This window comes from Drosophila santomea, chromosome 3L (assembly GCF_016746245.2).
Source record: "Drosophila santomea strain STO CAGO 1482 chromosome 3L, Prin_Dsan_1.1, whole genome shotgun sequence".
NCBI classification, from domain to species: Eukaryota; Metazoa; Arthropoda; class Insecta; order Diptera; family Drosophilidae; genus Drosophila; species Drosophila santomea.
In genome coordinates, this window is record NC_053018.2 from 21505904 (window position 1) to 21525191 (window position 19288).

Genomic DNA, 19288 nt, shown 5'->3' on the forward strand with positions numbered 1-19288 from the left:
ACAAAACCATTAAATACATAAAATAATATTTAAAGGTCAAGCTTTAAAATTCTAATGTTCTATAAATATATTTCACTGTAAAGAACCTTTTTCTAAAAAAAATACTTCTTATGGATTAGGGTTCTGCTTTGTCAAGGGTTAGACCCTACCATACTATCTTTATTCCAACGAAATTTGCATACGACAAAAACTATGTTATCCTATGTGGATCTTGGCATGGGTTTGAAACACCTCCCTCTGCCTTTTTCCTACTGTCATTCACCACTTGCCGGCTGTCATTTGTAAAATTTATGACTTGCTGTCAATGAAATGCCACCCAAAGCGTTCTGCTATTGTTGACACCACACGGACACACAGACACAGACACAGATACAGATACAAACACAAGTGGAGATACAGATACACCGAAGACAAAGGAGCTGGCAATTGAGCGATGTTGTCGCATTGTTGCACATATTTAGCAGCCATTTTCAATTTCATTTGTCTCACAATTTAAAATGCAAAACACAGGCAAGGATGTCTGGGCCCTGGGAGTAAGTACATGGGCATTGTATCTGGGATGGTCGGGATGGGATGGAATATCAGGGGACTTTGACAAATGCCGCTGCCACTTGGCCTAGGTGCTAATGGTTCGCTGGTGGTCGGCTGTCCGGAGAACTCGGACTTTCAGCTCCCTCCGCGGCGGGCTTATTGAAATTGATGAGCGGCCAAGTACGTGGCGGCTTAGCTTAAATCTACCCCAATACCCAACCCCAACCCCAACCTCAACCATGAACCCATCTCTGTGTTTCTGACGACCCTGGGCCTATAAGCGCAACTCAGTCTGACTTTGACATTGATTGATTGCTCTGGCAGTGTAATTTATATGATTGTATTAGGGGAGTTCGCGGGGTCTTCACTTCTCCACACTTTGTTATTAATAGTTGCGCCGCCTCTGGTTGTTATTTCAGCAACAAATTCTGCTGAAAATTGTTTTCGTTTACAAAATATGCCCGGCCAATTCGTTTTTAACGGTTTGCCATGCAGTTCAGCGCTCTGAATCGGCGAATATTTTGCCACCCAGATCGAGTCCCAAATCCACACAAGAGTTGGGAGATTTGGGGAGAGTGCTGTTGAAAAATTGGAGGCAAGTGCTTTCGGGTGAAAAGGTAAACCAGACATACTCTGTCAGAGGAGATTAGGCATAAATTGGGGAATATTAAGTACAAGCTATAAGGCGGGCTTAGGTTACAATGAATTTTGATTGATAAATTTATTCATTTGCGCAATTTCGGATTCCGAACTTTAATTTATGTATATATTATTATAAGAAGCTGTTTACCAGTTCGTTTGCGGGACTATAAACTTTCAAATGCACAAGACCCTTTTAAAAAACCGAAATTCTTGCAATTTTTGGGCATACCCTTTGGGGAGCCCTGGTGAAAAATATTTCCCAGTAGAATTTCATCGAGCTGTGAGTATTTTGCACAAAATTTGATACGTAAAATATGTTCCAGCAGCACAGCAACAGGAAAGGTTCTCGATGGGGATATGCATGTCTGTTGTATGGGATAACCGGTCACGTACTGTGGAAATGCCACGGGCAAGTGCAGCCAGCAATTTTCACACCCACCACAGCCACGCCTCTACCCCAACACCGCCCCCTTTTTCACTCGGCAGCCAAGCAATTTTGTTTTGGTTTTCGGGGAAAAATTCGCATTTTATTTATGGCGGACGTTTAGCGGCGGAAAGGTGGCGAAGGGAATTTAAGTTGATTTTCAATTTCCAGCAGCTGCTTTAAAAAGTGGCGCTTCAAAATGTTTTGCTTACTTTTTTTTTTAGCTGCTTTTGCATGTTGTTTTTTATTTCTTGTTATTTCTTTTTGGTGCTGCACTAACTTCATTAGGCATGGAGAGACGTCGGAGTCTTGAACTTCTGCAGCTGCCCCGGGCGAAAGTTTAATGTCTTTTCTGGCTAATTGAGTAGCCGGCACCGGCAGCTCCAGACCGACGGATAGAGGACGGATCGACGGACTTTTAGACGGACTTTCGGACGGACTTTCAGACGGACCAAGCGAACCGCACATAAAAAGACCCTGCCAAGTCATGCATCTAATTATGGGCAGCCATGGGACTTGGGGTATGGAGGTGTGTTCGCTTCGGCGGGAAGGGATTATGGTTGGAGATGGAGATGGGGGTACATGTGCTCCGGTATGGCTGGTTAGAGGCAATTAACTGTTACTTACGTTGGCATTTTCCAACCAATTAAAAACGCAGAAAGTAAGCAGACCAAGAAAGCCATTAAAGCTAATGATTTCTCAGTTGGCCATTAGTTTCCGCGTGTTTATGAAGCGATTAGAAGGGATTGTCCTATGGAAAATGTGAGGGTAAAGGTGTTGATGCTACAGGAGCACTGAAGTAATTGCGAAATTTGGAATACCTAATACACACTTGTTAATAAACTAATCACGCTGAAGTAACTTTGTACCGAAGTGATTTATCATCCACCTTCTGATCTTTCGTGTACTTCATGAGCAACAATTTGATAGAAACCTAAATCGAGCTCATCGATCAACTGAGCCATCCATCAGCAGTAATGTTTATCCCATCTCCCTTAATAACCTGTTCACTTCCCACGGGGATTCTCTCGGCCATGTGCTCTCTTAATTAAGCTAATCAGGCCAAAGACGAGCTCTAGTTACTTGCGCTTCGGCTTAAACTGTTAACTTAAGCTGCCACAGCTGATGTTGGCCCTAAGCCGCTTCATTGAATTAAGCCAACTGAAAGCAACCGTCCCGACCCCTCTTTCCCCCTGTGAAGGAAAGCCCCTCCATAAGCCACCTGTAAATACAGGGAACGAGGGAAAAGCTCCGGGCGCCATCTGGCATCCGCAGAGCACCAATAAAATTATACACCAATGTCTCTATTGGACCATCTTCTCTGCTCTTTTATATATCTTTGTCGGACCTGGTCGGTCCACCATGGTTTTTTTCCTTTCCCTGAAGTGGGCCATTCCCGATGCGGTTTTTTATGTGGCCCTTGCTCTATCTGTAACTATTTCCAAGCTGTTGCCAGCAATTAAACTTTGTGTCTGCTTCTGGCGGCGTTCTTGTCCCTCTCCCCTTTTTAAATTGCTAATGCCATAAAATGAAATTAAAGCTGAGGGGGTTTTAGGACCCGGAGTTCGAGGCCAATCCATGGCTGTGATATTTCCGTGCACTTAAACACTTAACGCCATTGTTTATACACTTGAGTGCACTTGCCTCGTCGCCTTTTGATGTGGTGTGAAAAGTCGTCGTCAATGGCACAAACACTCGCACATAAGCTCTGTCGCATTTCTCTCATATTTTCCTCCGGTTTTTCCCTTTTTAAATCCCAAAAACGTATCCGCTGAGCACAATACTCATAAGTGTTCGGCTAAATGGAAAAACATTTCTTTTAAGCGTTGACAAAACAATAAAATAAAAGACGCTTATGCTCTGGAGAGCATTTTGATGCCGTTTTGCGATTGCGTTTGTGATTCCGATTCCGATTCCCAGTTCCTGGCTCCTGGCATATAATGAAGGTATCTGGGATTGTCTAAAGTAGTAGGAAGTATTTTCCTTTTTGGTGCGAAAACTGCCACCGAAGATTTCCGTTAAGACAGCAAAGAGCCATTTCGAAGGGGCTATGGCCAATTTGGGGGGAAGCAATTTTCATCCATAGAGATATGTTTTTTCTTGAAGGTTACGAAAAGGAGGATCCGTGTGTGTGTCGCGTAATCTGAAATGGAATAGGGGACCCAACAGGAAGGTAAAAGGAAGCGAAAGGATGTTCAGGTGACAAAGATGTCAGTGTCAATGTCTGCGGCGGGAGAACTGAAGACATGAGCGGAAAAATAAAGAGGAAAACGGAAATGGAGTGGGAAATGTCTGCTTGATGTAGATTTACTATGCCAATGAGCAGTTGGCGGGGCCATTAGGGAACATTACATGGGAATTGATAGGACCATGGTACATATCTGCATAAATAAGAAGGAGATAAACGCGTATACTGCTTATATTATTCATTTGTGTCAAAATAAATGTGTTAAAATGCTGAGATTATAGTATCCAGGAAATGTACTGCTAATAGTGAGCCATCAATCTAGCCAAATTGCACTTCTCAGGTATTGTAATGTGTGTAAAAACTAAAAGGCATTATAAATACTGTAACATCCCTCTACGTAGGGAACTTTAGGCACAGTCTTGCTCTTTTGTTCAAAACCTCTTTAGTAATTTGGTCGCCTTGGCTAACATAACCCCCGTTTTCGCAACGAGAAACTGGGTCAATTCAATGTCGTTTGTGTGGCATTTACATTTGTGTGGCCCATCTCAACCTATTATTGTTATACCCCATCTTGCTGTTGGATTTCTTGTTCTTCTACGCGACAGCAGTTGGGCCAAAAGTGAAATGCCAATGTAGCCCAATTATGCCATGTCTCCTTCCCTCCCCTCCACTTCACCACCCTTCACCGTCGAATGCGACTTAGCCGAAAGGTAACGGCCAACTGCTAACAATGCAAGGCCTATAAACGATGCCACTCCCCCAAATGTACATGTCCTATTCCATATACTTTTATATATTTTTGCTTATTTCGCCTTTTCGTTTTTATCTTTGCCATGGCAGCAGCATCTTTACTTTTCCCAGCCGCAGCCCTCAGCCACCCCCTCGCATTTCGCCCTGGGCAACAGCTGTCAACCAGGTTACGTGTGTGAAAGTCAATGGGGGTGGGGCGGTAGGCATAAATTTAGCCCACTCCCCGGCCCTCACCTAAAATTGCGAAAAACAGAAAAACACCAAAAAGCGAGATGACAATGCTACACTGAGAAACATTTCACCACAGCTAGCCAAAAAAATACATATAACTTTGTTAAAAATTCAGTAGCTTCCCTAGTTGCAAGAAAGTGTGTGGCCAGTATGCATATAGGAAAAAGTGGTAACTCTTATATTTTTAATAGTTAGGATTTTATTAAATTTTTTGTTTACAGTTAACCTTTAGCTAAAAGATGTGTTAGCTATAAAGACGTTTATAGTGCACGGGTCATCTCACACGTACACACTTACATCCATATATGCAGCTATATGGCAACCTAATTCGATTTCAACGCACACAGAATTAAGGCAACTGCGGAGGCCTTTTGTTCTACGGCATGGATTGGTTTTGGCCATCATGAAAAGCTATTGAAAAATCATGCATGGAGCATGGAGTGGGGAGTGGGGAAGCCGACAAGAAAAGAAACGGAATACAAAAGACAAACACAGCAGAAATGGAGACTCATCCACAGTGATACGTGCCTGGCATTCGCCAAGCTGGATTAATTTCATTTCACAAAACAAAACCTATATACATATGTACATATGTATGTACATATACTGGGGACAAGGAAAGAAAATACCCCACAGATACAGAAGCCTCTTGGATAGCCCTCAACTCCCCGATAATGGGAGCATTAATTTGAATTGCATAATTTGTGTTGTGCAGAAAGCAGAGACGAAGAAATTAAGTCAATGGCCCAAACAAAATATAAATATCGATTAGGAGACGAGCTGCAAATGACGGGGAAAATAACTCTCTGCCAACCCATTTAATTGGGGAAATTTAACACGTACGCCGCATTTGTATTCATTCTCGGTCTGCAGCCGCTGGGAAATTGGATTAAAGACGTTAAAGACTCTTGGCCCTGTTGTCATCGCTGTCTTCGTTGTCTTTGTTGGCTTCGCGGCAACTGTAAATTACATTTCATATTAGCGGAGTAGCGGGGGAATATGTTCCGAAGCTGGGGAGATTTCCCCTACAACGTGCGAAAAAAGAATAGAGGCCCTCCCTACGAAAACAAAACGAAGTTTGTTAGTATGCCATAATCGTATGGCGACGAGGCCTTATTTATAGCATTAACGCATATTAGGCCTAATGGGCATAGAATACGAGGGCAGAATGGGAAGTGCTCCACACAGGGGGCGTAAGTCCTTATAAACGGAATGAAAAGCCAAGAGTATGATCAAGAGTTATGCATTTGGTGAAGGATTTCAAATGAGTGCAGGAAAAACAAAACACACATATTAGAGTACATAAAGAAACTACTTTAAAAGAAAATCATAGAAACTAATTTCCGCCCAAATATTTATCGATTAGCATCGGTACTAACTCGGGTTAAAAAGAAATTCAATCAGAGAGCGGAAATGCAAACATTATGAAAGCAGAAAAGTGGCTCAGAACAGATGAAAGAAATCGTATATCTAAGCTAGTTCCGTTGCGAGAAGAACCCTATAGATGCACTGAGCCGTAATTCATCCCGCAAAATAACAAAACCTTATCCAGCCCAAACATAATCCAGTCCCACTCTCCGGGGGATTCCCTCAGCCATGGGCATATCCCAATGCCTACATGTCAACTCCATCACGTTCTAGTTGATTAAATAAACTGATTGATGGCATGCCTGATTGATGCCTTCATCGGATCGCCATACCCCACAGTTTTCATCATAACTTCCTTGACTAATGCAACCCTTTTCTCCTTTCCTTGCAGGTGTGTACCGAACCAACTTCAAATCAAAGAAGTCATCCCTTAAAGGCGTCGTAAGCTCCCAAAATCATACATACTTGTATGTATTTTCCCTTTGCGTTCGGGGGTGTGTTGTACTTTTCACGCTTTGACAAACTGGGGAATCTCAGCTGGAGAGAACTTTGCTTGGGAATATTTTAAGCATTATAATCGCATTAGAGCGATAAATGACCAAAATCGATAGGCAGTCAGCAGTTTTGGCTATTTAGTTTCAGTCGCCGCCAAGCGAAAAAACCATCGAGGGTGACTTTTGACAGCCCCCAACGAAAACTCCAAAAACGGAGTCACGTACGTTGGTTTAAAGCAACCCTTAGACCCCACTCCCCGACCCTGTTCCACCACTCCAGCGAATAAAACCGGCTTAAACGCCCCCAAATTAGAAGAGCTCGCGAGCAGCCCAGACAGCCCGGAAATATGACAAGAGTCGGGGATTGCTATCGCCGGATTGCAGGCGGCCGTTTGCTGCAGCGGAAGCAACCCCAAAAAAACCGGGATTGGAAGCACTTGGCGAAAAGTATACATGGAATGTTTCCAGATATTCCTATCTGAAAGAGAACTAAGAGGTCTATCTTAGAGCCTTGAATTAAAAAACGTGGAAGACCATTGCAGTATAATTTGGAATGACCATTAGGAAGGCTGATGTTGTTCATTTGTACCGCTTTCAGTACCGGTGGGGTTTTTATTCAAGCCCATAGTTTTCGCCAGTGTATGCCGCAGTTCCTTGATTTCTACCGCCCGGATTTTACTGCCTTCGGGAGTTTCTTTTCGAATTTCGCAGTTTATTGTCTGCTGATGATACAATGCATCGAATAATGAAAAGGGTTCCAGGAAATGCGCCACAATTAAGCCAGGGATTTCCACACACTCCAGTCCATTAGTCCATCAGTCCATCCAGCGATGCCCTACCACCCTCATGGGAAAACCGCCCCAAGGCATTTGAAAAACTTTTTCCTTCACACTCTCAAGTCGCCATTTCCTTTCTTTTCACAGTTCTCTCTCCTCTACTATGTTTTCTTTTTCGCCATACAAAGTGCAAACAAAATTTATTTTCCATTTAGTTTTATAAAGCGCAAACAGCACACAACAAGAGAGAAGAAAATCGAGGAACAAGAAAAACATTGGTGGGCAACATAAAAAATGTAGGAAAAAACAAGAAAGGCAGCTAAAGGCAAAGCCAAACAAAGTTCAATCAAGTTAACTTTGTTGCCAAAGCGAAAGGAAGTGGGCGGTTGGGCGGGGAAATCGGGCGGGAAAGTTCAAAGCAGCTTCGGACTTTTGACTGTAAGTCGTTGCCGATTCGACCAGGACATACTGAGCACTCCACAACCTGGCCAACCATCCTGGCTAAGTGTATTTAAAAAAGTTTTTCTTTTTTTGTTTCGGTTTTCCTCCAGTTTTTTTTTCTTTTTTTTGCCAGTAGTTTATCACTGGAATCTGGGCAACCGCATTCTCCGATTTTCGGACTGAATGCCCCACTCATTTTTCAATCAAGTTTAAAGCCAGCTAAAAGCGACTTTAAGTTTCAGTTCACTAGGGAGGGTAGATATGATTGGCCCTCAGTCGGAATGTTTAAGTAAGTATTCTGTTTAGTGAGTGCAAATTTTGTTGAGTTTTTGTCACGTTCTGTGATTTTCGAGACTTAGGAGGAGGGTGGACAAGTTAAAGACGTTTAAATTGGGATAACTTACTTTGATTGTAAAGAAATTTAGTTTTGAGATGGGAATATGAGTTTATACCATGAAATTTAACCCTAATCATTTTGTCTCTAAGCCAAAATCCTTGACCAAGAATTCCTCGGGTTCAACCATCAACTACTTTTGAAAGTGGACCAAGTGTAACTTGAAGTATGTGAGATATTTGAAAACTGCAACAGCTGCTGGGGAGCATCCTCAAAAGGCCTTTTGTTGCTGAAGTATCTTCTTAAACAAAGTCTGGGGGAAAATAATTCGCAATCACCACGCACTTGCCATTCGTTTCCTTCTCACCCCACTTAAACTTGGCTTAGGTTTTCTGTTCATTTCTTTTTTTACTTTCCGTAATGACCGGGGCACGCCCAGAAAGTGGGTCAAGTTATGGGCCAATAAGGCATGAACGTGGACATGGACTTGGATGTGGATATGGATATGGGCCTAGGAAATGGGTATTTGCATAGAACTTTGGCGTGATTTTGCGGCCTGTGTACGATGGCAATTAAATGGTTTCTCCGCGAGTGGAGCGAGAAAATCAATTACAAAGCCCCACTTGGGAGCGCTGAGGAGCACTGAAGAGCCAAATGACTTCCGCTCAAGATGTTGTGGTCTTCGTCGTCCCCGGTCCGCTTAATTGCTGGCCCGCAGAGTCTGGAGAACAGAGCTCCAGCTCCTAAAACGGAAATCATGTTATGGCCACGGCTCTGGGGATGAGATGGCCAGCGACAGCAGTTGTAACTCATAAATATAATGACAAATCAGAAAAAACTCAAGAGCCAGCTGGACAGCAATCAAAAGCTGATGAAGAGCCGCTCCTTTCTGCTGCCTCTAGTGCTGAGTCAGAAATATAATGGAAAACAATTTGGACTCTGTGTGTGCCGGGGCAGATGAAAGAACGGAGCGGAAAGGACTGGACTGGACTGGACTGACCATGGAGATGAAAGAAAAGCCAGCAATAACAATTGAATTTTCAAATGCTGCTTATTGTTTTTCCAGCATCGCAGCCAAAGACGATGAAGAAATTGGCCAGACCGAACCCCTTGTTAAAATGCAATCAAATTGTAGCCGAGAATGCTGCACGGGGACTCGTACTCGAGTTGAGCTGGAGTTTCGGCTGGGGGTCCAAAGCCAAACCACAAATATTTGCCGGCCAGGCCAAAAGCCAGTTTAATTTTGGCCCCAAGCGGGGAGGGTCAGCGACAACAACAATCTGCAGTGCCCCTAAAAGAATAACAAAATAAATAAGCTCGTAATGGGAAACGAAGCTTAGATACTCTATGGGTTGTCTAATAGCCCAAAGCAAAAGGATAATAATAATGAAGGATCTGTAAAATATTAATATGTTGGTCAATCGAGTTATTAATTTCTTTATGTTTATTATGCAGTTATTTTAACTTTCAAGTATCTATGAATTTTAGAAACCATTTAGTTAAACAATAACATTATTGATTTAATGAATTTTTAGTCAGGTATATTCTTTGTTTTTTGGGTAAAAGATGAAGATGTTATATAATATTTTATAAGATTTTATAATATTGTTTCTCATTCTTCAATATGCATGCATTTAGGAATTATGAAATATGATTGATTTAAAAAGGATCTCCCAGGTTTTCTCGAAGCTATGCATAAATAAAATCCTCTAGGTTGTCAACTGAAAGCATCAGCTTCCCTGCAACTTTGGCTCTCCATAATTGATAGACCCCTCAAGTGCCGGAGTATAACGAGTAGCAAACCTCAACTTTTTGGCATTCACTCGAGTGCAACGTGGCACGGAGGCAGCCAGCCTGCAAGTTTTGGGCTGTTCTGCCGCCACTGCCACTCGGCTACTGGTTCTTTTTTGCCGACAAGCCGTAAAAGAAAGAACCGGAAAAAAGCTAACAAAAAGAAATCCTTCAGCGGCCAAACGGTAGCCCCTTGTCAGGGCCCACATATGATTCTGACTCCAATCCCCGATCCCCGATCCCCGATCCCCGACCCCTGGAACCCCCTCTATTCCCAGTCGAATCTCAGTTAGAGTCTCGCATGTGCTGCTGCCAAGTTCCAAGTACGTAAATCTGGAGGCTTTTTGTTTCCTTCCCTCTGGACTTTTTTATTTTTTAAATATGCTACGTGCAGCGACAACCAACAAACTCGACTGGAGAACGTGCTGCGTGCGGAGTATTTGTTGTTTGAAATACGAAAAAGGCGACTACAGAAAAAACAAAAAGTTACCAAGAAGTTGCCGACAACGATGTCGGTTGACTTTGTCATATGAAAAGTAAACAAACGACAGGCAAAAGGCAGCAAAAATTCTGGCCCACACGGACCAGGCCAAGTCAAGTCAAGTAAACCCGGCCCGAAGAGTCGAGTGAGAGGCAAGTTATAGTGGGAAAAAGGGGGGTTCAGGGGCGTCCTAAGGGGATCTAGAAGGTGGTCTGCAACTTGGCGGGAAAACTGCACAATACATGGTCGGGACTCGAATTTCATATGGTTATAAATATAAGAAGTGTAAGACTGCACCTTGATACTACTAGAACGAAGATGGAAAATTCTTGAGTGTTTCTCAAAACTCCTTCATTAGGTCCTCAAAATCCCCGTCGTACTTTTCCATTGACCACCCCTGTTTCCCTTCAACTTTGCCACATAGTTTAAGGCACTCGACAAAACTTCACATTAACTCTCGCGAACGTCGCACACGTATGAACTTCTCGGGACCAAAGGATCCCACTTAAGCCCTCTGGCTCAAGATTGTTTGTGGCACTGACGAAAAATAGTTAATTATAGTGGCAAGTGGCTTGGGAAGAAAGGCGACAACTCCGAGAGGCGGGGCAATAAAACTATTTTATGACCAGAAGTTTCGCATTCAGAGAAAGCCGAAAAAAAACTTGATTTAATAAAAGTTTCGTGTTTGCTTAAATAATATTAATATTTGATGGCTCATGGGATACCGAACTGAGCTGGATGCAATCAGCGTATGCAAATCCTTGTTGATTTTAAAATAATGAAATCGTCCTGGCCATTGCATGAATAATCCACAAACAGTTAAGCTCTGCAAATATCCTTGGCACAACGAGGCGTATACGCAATTCTGTTATTGTTGCCCTGGCCAGGGTAATGTAATTGCAATCGAAAGACAAAGACAAAGTCGTATGCCTGGGAAATGCGCATATTTTCATTAAATATTTAGCCAAATGGTCGCCAGTCTCGTTTTATTTTTTCCCCTCTTTGGGCCGAATGGTGGGGGTGAATCCAATATCCATTCTCGACTTTATGTGCAGAAACTTAATTTGCCGCCGTTTGCACAAAAATGGTTCGCATTTTGGCTGTGTGTGTCTGTCTGTTTGCTTTAGAGGTAATTGTACAAACAAATTGTGGCAGAGGGGCCGGGGTCCCGTCCCGCCCACATTTGGCCCACAAAAGTGGCAGAAACTTCAGATTCACAGCGGAGGCGGGGCAAAAACACGGAATTTGTCGCCGATGCCGAGGCGTCGACTTCGTTCTTGGCACAGTAGCTATAAAAACACCATAAACACTAAGAAAATATGTGAAATACTCCTCAAAATTCAACCGAAAAATGGGGAAACTATTTTGGAGAATATAAGAATGCTTTAGGGCTTTGAAATTAAGTTGGAAGTAGGTAAAAAAAAATGGCATAGGAACTATAAGTTAATTAGAGTCTCACTCAACTATTGCTTAATTAATTGTTCAGTCTTCATTTATTTCTAGATGTAACAGTTTATTTAAATTACTTTTTGGAACGTGATAATTTCTATGAATTAATATCAATGCATATTATTATCGAATTTTTATTGGCATTTTATGATTTTTATATTTTTAGATATAGAAAATAATTTCCAATAATAATTCCGAATTTTTTTCGAAAAATAGTTGTAGTGAACCGAGAAGTACAAAACATATAGGCTGACGACATACAATACAAAGATAATCCGAGAGATACCAAGATACGCAAAGAGCGTATGTATTGAAATATCTAGACCGCATGCACTTGAGATGCATTTTCCGCCAGAATATACAACCAAGAAACTACTGAATGAGTTGGTCGGCTGCGTGGGCAATCAACTTGTTGGTTGGTTGTTGTGCCTGATGTGTTTTTCTTTATACCCGAAAATGAATTAACATTATACATATATGCGTGTGACGCATTCTGGGCTCTCAAAGTCAAAGCCGAGACAACAACGAGCGCAAACAAAAACAAAGTATAAATCTTCAAAGTATTCTTGTTGGCAAAAAGTAAAAACAAAACAGAAGCAGCGGGCAAATTGTTGTTTTAGCCAGCTAACTTGAAGGGAAATAAAAGGGGCGGGAGGGGTGTTGGAGGCAGGAGGCAGAGGTGGGACTTGGCCAAGTAGTTGGCAGATAAAAGCCGCTATAAAAACTGTCAAATAAACATCAAAGCGGATGCGCAACGCTTGACATGCTAAAATATACTTTATAGTCATGCGTGGCTCTGTGAGACTGGGATGAGAATGTATCTGTATCTGTATCTGTGAGATCTATCTGCCCTGTATCAGACTGTGGGTCTGTTTAATGGCTTGTCGGAGGTGCCAGATATAAAAGGGGGGTTCTAGGCGAAGTTGGGTTGCGCTGCACGTTTTGTAGGGTGTTCGCCAATGCTAAAGTAATAGCACATGGCATAACGTAACATAAAAACATTGATGGCTGCGAGTGATAGAGAGCCCTGCCAGGGGCGGCGAGTGGAGGGGTCGATGATTGATGTTCTTATTGAAATATGATAGAAAATAACATTCTCCGTGGCGTTGAGTAATGTTTCGCAGAATAAGTGCTTGTAAGGTGTTGAAGGAGCCAGAAGTGAAGGAAACAAACCGATAATACTGGCACTTTTGCCTATAAAAGTATTTGAAACAATATAAAGAAATTTATGAATACATCATTTAACGCAACGCTTTTATTATGTGATTAAGTTAATTAATGGTAATCAGAAAGTGCATTTTAATTAGTAGTCAAGGCCAGTTTTAATGGGAGTTTGATATGATACTCATAACACGTATGGTTACTTTTTACTGTACCGGTATAGTTACCCTGTGCTTATTAATTGAAAATATTTAACTGCAATTTTTATTGCCGTTCATGAGTAGCTTATATATACTTTTAGGAACTGAAAACAACCTATTTTGGCATTGCTATAAGTTCCATTATTTACATTGGAAAATAAACGTTATTTGCCCTAAGGCAAACAAATATGACTGCTTCCCCCCGCAAATACTGCTAAACCCAATTTCAATTTTCACACCGATTTTGAAGACCGCATGTGAATTTCATCGGGAATGTCATTTTATTTTAGAGTTTCCCTGCCACTGCCACGCCACTGCCCGCGGTTACGCAACTGGGCCTCCCGCCAGACAACCCATAGAAGGTGCCCCCTCCTCAGCCCATCGGCACATTAGAAAACGTGACAAAAATTTCATATTGATGTCTTCTTCTGGGATATGGGGGAAATCTCCCCATTTTCCCCGTCCGTTGTGTTTTTGATGATGCTGCTAAAGGCAATACATAAAATTTTCACACACAACCAGAACGATGATGATGAAGGGAAAGAAGAGGACAAAGTGTGAATTAGGCGCAAAAGTTGAAAGAAGCATAATAATTCAGTTCTGTGTGTATATTTTATTATTATAATACTACCAACACTTTTGAAGTGTCTTCTGCGCCGAGTTTGCGTGTGAATCATGGCGAAGAGAAGACGAAAAGCGAGTGGAGTATATAATAATCATTTTTCAAGTATTTTGTCGAGTTTCTGTTTGAGTGCATATGTCAGCGGCAGAAAAGCGAGAGTTTCAGTCGAAACACGCCTCAAGTTCATAATTTGTAAAATTTTATTGTCTCTCCGCCGAGGCGCATTGTGCGTAAATTTCTGGCTAAATTATTTATACAAATTTTATCTTATCTCGAATTTGGCATTGCAGGTGGTCGTAAAAGAGGCCGCCTTGTAATAATAAAAGCGCATGGACTGTCTTTCCGTTCCGCGCAATTTTTACATGGCCATAAAAAGGGCCAAGAGTCAACAACAAAAAGCGACACAATAATTTACGTAAATGCCTATGCCTATGCATATGCGATATGTGATATGTGACACTTGAGAGTTTTTTGGTGCCACTTTGAGGCAAAAGTGAGGGCTACGGAAACCGTGTGTGGCAGCTTTGGGTCTTTTGTTTGGGGAAAAAACTTAGCAGGGCTGAATCTGAAGAATGCTCGAGTTGGACAATGGAAGTATGTACACCCGAAACTACAGAGTTGCTGAGCAGTAATAATAGGAAATAAACAAATCAGTGCCTGAATAAAAGAGGCATTTAATTTAACTTGACAAAAAGTGGAAGCGGGTCACCTTTTCAAATGAATTCTTGAGAAATTTATTATAAATAATTCTCGAGCTACACCCTTCATCACAAGACACAATCTAAATTAGACAAGTGTTGAAATGCAAATAGAGAGGGCTGTACAGCTGGGCCCTCGTACTTTGGAATCCACCCTCGCAGCATCGCGTATCTCACGCTATCTTATCATCTGTCAGAAAGTTCTCAGCTGAACTGAACAATCCGAGTGTCGCCAGCCTTGTTCCGATACAAAGTACATGAATATTTACACAATTCGCTGCAGCTCCTACGCTTTAGCAATCAAATTACTGGGCAACAACAACAGATGATTGAGACAGCGTGACAGCGTGAAAACTGGAGCATTGTTTGATTGACATTTGATTGACAAACACAGTCACAAAATTCAAAAACAACCAGAACGACCGCGAGCATACGAATACGCATAACTAACTGCCATGGGAATGGGAAACTTCCTACTTTTGCCGGCGACATGCGAAAAATGTTGATAAAATTCCAGAAAATTGGCGCCAGCAAAAAAATTAGATACAGTGGAGTGGAGTGGAGTGGAGGCAGCGAGTAATTTGCTTATGTCGGAAATTAACGCCTTTGAGTTAATGGCCAAAAGCAACAACAGTTCAGCATCTGCCTATGGGGCAACAACTACAACAGCAGCCTTCGTTTATTATGCCGCTCATTCATTATTGTTTTTATTTTTGTTGCTGCGGCGAGTTTAAGCCCGCTGTTTGTAATTAATTTTCGTTTGTGTGTAGCCGCAGCAAACTTGGGCGCAAAACTTAAATAAACCGCAGCAGGAGCAAGAGGGCAGTCAAAGCCAAGTTAAGACACACGTTCATATTTTCCGAATGAAGCTGAGCTATAACGATAAGTTCGTGCTCCAGTCTTAGATTTATTGGTGGTGTAAGATAAAAATATAGTTTTTTATATAAGAAGTAACTCTTTATTGGTGGAAGACAAAAGATGTGGTAGTTCTAATTTATTTTAAGTATACTTTAGCCAAGGTCTTTAATATATGTATGTGTGAATAGTGCTTTAGTCTAATGCAAGCATCTCAAAAAGATTCAAAAGAGTATCACAGTAGAAGCATTTACCAAGATCGTAAGCAATTTGGTATGCCCATCTCTGGCTTATAGAGATACAAAATCCAACAGATACAAATGCCCGGCAAACCCGTTTTCCGAACACGTTGCGAGCGGCAGAGATGAAGGCCTCCAACCAGCCGACACGCGCTGAGCCCCAGCTCAGCTAAAAGCCAAAGCCAAAAGGGAGCGGGCACACGGGTCTAGAGGGGCCGGAGTAGGCCAGAGTGGGCCCAAAGGGGTTTGGGGCTGAGAGGAGGGGCTCAGAGGGCCACCGAGCTAGGAATAGCCATATGTATCGGACAAAAGGCACGCTCGATCTGACGTGGTCGTTGTCGGCATTTGTTTCACTTGATTTGTGACATTAAAGCAAAGTTATAAAAACGCCGACCGATCGGGCCTGATTGAAGCTAAACAAAAAGCGCATTATCCATCCGCAAATAGCCCTTCACTCGGTTCAGCTCAACTCAACTCAACTAAACACAACACAACTGAACTTAACTCGAAAGGTTTCCCGCATCGTCACAGCCATATTTATATTTATATTTCGCCGTGAACTTCAGACGCTGATAATGATGATAAGTCTCGGGAGTCCATCGTGTAAAACTGTTCGGGTAGGCGCATCGATTATCGGCGTTTAATTAAACGTTACCAGACCCGGTTCCGTAGTAAACCCCCCATTTCTGGGTCCCACTCCTTGCTTCCCCTCGAAATAATTGCTACTGGTATTTAGCAAGCATTCCCCATGATAAGATTTAGCCCCGTGAATGGTGCCGGTGGAAATAAAAACACAAAAACAAAAGCAAAACAAAAGTAGGTAACAAAAAGTGAGGCAGATTTCTTCGGCTGATAGGGAATAATTTTTTTAGGACCCGTTTGATTTTTGCCGGTCTTATTGCCCTGGCTCGATAAGTGCCATGCCAAATTGTGGTTGTAAATTGTGAAGTGTCAAAAAAATATTATAAAAATTAGACGTCGAGTATAAAGCACAAATTGGAAGGCACTCGAGTCGGTTTGATCTGGTGATCGAATTTCGATCAGACGGACTATTAAGTCTGGGACATTAAAACGAAATTTCGTCACAGTTTCTTTTAAAAATTTAAATAATAGTAATAATAGTAATAATAGTAATCACCGAATTTTTTCCCACCGCCGGTTGCCCAAATTCAGTTATGTATGGTTTCTGGATATAAGTAAGTAAGTAAGTTGGTTTTTTTGCATTTCTTGATCTTTATCACAAAGGGCCGAGCATTTGTGGTTTTCTCGCCACTCGCTTGACTCGATGGTATGCGACTTCTCATTAATTGTTTGTTGCTTTGGCTATTGCCGGTCTTTCGCGTCAAAAACACTTAGCTTCATTAACACTTACATGCCAGATACGAGATATCTGGCCACAACTACTCGGAGCAGTAACTTTTTGTTTTTCGCTCCCTCGTTCCCTCCCTCCCCTCGGTTTTTCTGCTCGGCCACACAAACGCAATTATGAAGATTTATCTCTGGCTTCTATCTTTTCTCCAACGAATACTTTTGGCCCGGCCATGTTGGCACATCATCTGCCTAATAAATAGTGTTGCCATGCCGCTCTTTGGGTTGGACTTGGAGCTTATGAAGTGGTTTTTCACAAAAAAGATAACTTTGAAATGGATTGAGCACAACCTTTCAGTTATTTAGAAAAGGTTACTTTAGGCTGTTGCTTTCAACTAACTATCCATCTAGTCTTCGATTTCGTACACTTAAATGATTGTGGATTATCTTGGTTGAGCTATCTAGGAGATGGTGTTGTTTATTTTCGTTACTTGGCTTGTACACCTTTTCTAATTAGAAGTCGACAGCTTGATGTGCCTGGGATCTCTGACTTGGATTTTTTTCTGTTCTCGGCCGCTTTGTTTTGCGTTTAATTATCGCCTTTGTGTTCCTTTCAGTTTATTCAGCGTCTTATACATTTTTTTTGAGCAAATGCCGCGGCCTTTGCCGACGATCGTGGCGCCAAGATAAACCAAAAGAACATGTTTTGCTCTCAAGTGGCCGCCACAATGGGAATCAACTCGTCGTTGTTGTTGTTGAGTCATCAAGAAAGCATTTTGGCGTCTGATATGAAACACGCCGCCTTGAAAATTAACTTGGACCTAAGCCACTCCAAACAGATATAGGCGCAAATTGAATGCCGAATGCCAGGGGCCACAGGCTTACGTGACTTGCCGATGACCTATAAAGGGAATTTAGACTGTCATGTTTCCAAGAAGTATGTATTTGCACGTATTGCAGTCAAATAGTTCCGAAGTTGCCTTATAAAGATATAGAGTTACAAAGTATTTAGAATAAATGTATGCTTGTAAAACCAAATAAGTATATTTTATAAGTATAGATGCGAAATGCCTTATACTAGGTAATCTGTTATCAAATCTTTCACCATTTGCCGTAAATTGTTTGTGCAAAGCTTAAAAATGCTTGGCAGTAAAATTGTTGATCAGTAACATTTTTGACGACGGCACAATGTGAAAAGTAAACAAGACTCACGCCTTCATTTGCAGTGAAAGCTTAATACCATTTAAGATGACTTTGAGATGCGATGCCCCGCCCTAAAATGTTGGGGATTTCAAAACATACAGCCTTCAGGCTAGCCCTAAGCCTGTGGGCATAATGAATTGAATTTGTGCATATGCGTAATGCTTGCGTAGGGCAGACGGAATGAAAATGATTAGCTTCGGGCACACGGACCACTTCAATCCCTCAGACAGCCGCAATGGTTATTTTCAAGAGACTGAGGCCAAGCCCAAGGGCTCCGAGTTACCTGAGACAGAGGCAGAGGTGAGGTCACAGTGTTGAAATGAGCGGCCCAGCCTCATGAATTTTCTATGATAAATGGAACGTCACGGCCTGCGGCTTATCTATCAAAAGAAAAACAACGAAATTGAATGCGGCCTACGTGGCGGATGAGTAATGCGTGCAGAGTTCCCTTCGTGCTGCTGCCCAATTGATATCTCTTCTTCGGAATTCAGTCGTGGGATCGTTTTAGGCTCAGCTCAAATGGTATTCATTAACATATCCGAGTCCATGTGTTCATCTGGGCTGTGTAATTTTTGTGTTATCAAGTCACTGCCGCCCCTGATGCTGTAGATAAAAGTTGTCCAGCTGAGATTTGCATAATTAATTAGTGTGCTTTGGACTGGGTTTTATAGTGCAAATCAAAAATGCGCATAAATTGGATGAAAACGTTATAAATTGTCCGTAATAAAACACGAATTTACAAAGACATATTTTGAACGCTTAGAAAGCAGGTGGCATTTGATGGCTTTAACGAACTTATTTCGAGCAGAGTTGCCGCTAAGGAAAGTGAAAAATCCATTGCAAGCTTATCATCTAAGGATGAAAAATAATCTTTTGGTATTATGTTAGTAACTTATACATGATGATGCCTGGAATTTGTATATTGGATTTGTATGGCCTATTTCTTAACAATTCCCTAGAATCTCTGGCAGACGGCCTACAATTTTAGATTGTCGAGTGGTAACTGGGTCAACTCCTGTGGACCCTGCATCGTTTTCCCACCTACACTGCAGTGTAAGCAACTCCAGCACTTGTCAGGACTCAACGACTAGCTCATTTCCCA

General features: G+C 42.0%; 1 protein-coding gene and 1 long non-coding RNA gene across 3 annotated transcripts in view; both read left to right on the top strand.

Annotated features, from left to right (window-relative positions):
- LOC120449439 (protein naked cuticle) overlaps positions 1-19288 on the top strand; it is a 40332-nt gene that overhangs the window by 13195 nt on the left and 7849 nt on the right. The window lies entirely within an intron of this gene.
- LOC120449447 lies at positions 4831-6472 on the top strand. Its single transcript, XR_005616198.2, has 2 exons — positions 4831-4935; positions 4988-6472. It is a non-coding gene; the product is annotated as an uncharacterized LOC120449447 (long non-coding RNA).